Below are 1,062 nucleotides of genomic sequence, written 5' to 3' on the forward strand. Positions count from 1 at the left end.
CAGCAGTTATTAACGCCCTATATATGAGGACAATTTCATTTGCACTCTTCCAACAAATCAAATTTCACCCGTCTTTGTTTACCCAAGCCACATGCAAATCAGGGTCTACCCGTCCATGTCCACAAATGGAAGTCTGCCTGTGGCAATGAGTGAGTTGTGAATTTGGTTAGTCCTCAGCACTTTCAGATTCCCCTTTAACATCTGCGTTTTTCCAAGGCTACATGCCACTTTTGGCCAACCCTCCTCTAATCCAGAATGTGATGGTAATGGACAAAGTTGTTGTGGTTTTCTCTCGAACACACTTTCGTAAGAAAAAATACTGGTTTTGAAGCCTGGATGGCTCAGTCGGCAGAGCATCAGACTCTTAATCTGAGGGTCCAGGGTTCAAGTCCCTGTTCAGGCGTCAAGTTTAATGTTGGTGTGACTGTTCAGTTCACTGTTGTTGTCGGAGGTCCACAGTGTGCTTGTTTCCATGGGTGATTGGTGCATTTGGCGACCGCATGTACTGGAAACATGTATGTTACTGCCAGCAGTTATAAATCGAATTCTCCCTGTGGCCATTAGTGAGTTATGAATTTGGTTAGTCCTCAGCATCTTCAGATTTCCCTTTAACCTGTGGTTTTCTACGGCTACATGCAACTTTGCGTCAACCCTCCCCCAGTCCAGAATCTGAGGATATGGACAAAGTTCTTTTGGTTTTCTCCCGAACACACTTTCGCGAGAAAACATACCTTTTTCGAAGCCCGGATGGCTCATTCGGTCGACCATCAGACTTTTAATCTGAGGGTCCAGGGTTCAAGTCACTTTTCAGGCGTCAAGTTTAATGTTGGTGTGACTGTTCAGTTCACTATCGTTGTCGGAGGTCCACAGTGTGCTTGTTGCCATGGATGATTGGTGCATTTGGCTGACCGCATGTACTGGAAGCACATTTGTTACTGCCAGCAGTTATTAACGCCCTATATATGAGGACAATTTCATTTGCACTCTTCCAACAAATCAAATTTCACCCGTCTTTGTTTACCCAAGCCACATGCAAATCAGGGTCTACCCGTCCATGTCCAC

The 1,062-nt window shown here is 45.2% G+C and overlaps 1 non-coding gene across 1 annotated transcript; it reads left to right on the forward strand.

Annotated features, from left to right (window-relative positions):
• The first annotated feature begins 330 nt into the window (after positions 1–330).
• On the forward strand, positions 331–403 carry trnak-cuu (transfer RNA lysine (anticodon CUU)). Its single transcript has one exon. It is a non-coding gene; the product is annotated as a tRNA-Lys (tRNA).
• The last annotated feature ends 659 nt before the right edge of the window (positions 404–1,062 follow it).

The sequence above is a fragment of the Anarrhichthys ocellatus genome, unplaced genomic scaffold, assembly GCF_004355925.1.
Source record: "Anarrhichthys ocellatus isolate YVR2014 unplaced genomic scaffold, GSC_Weel_1.0 scaffold10544, whole genome shotgun sequence".
NCBI classification, from domain to species: domain Eukaryota; kingdom Metazoa; phylum Chordata; class Actinopteri; order Perciformes; family Anarhichadidae; genus Anarrhichthys; species Anarrhichthys ocellatus.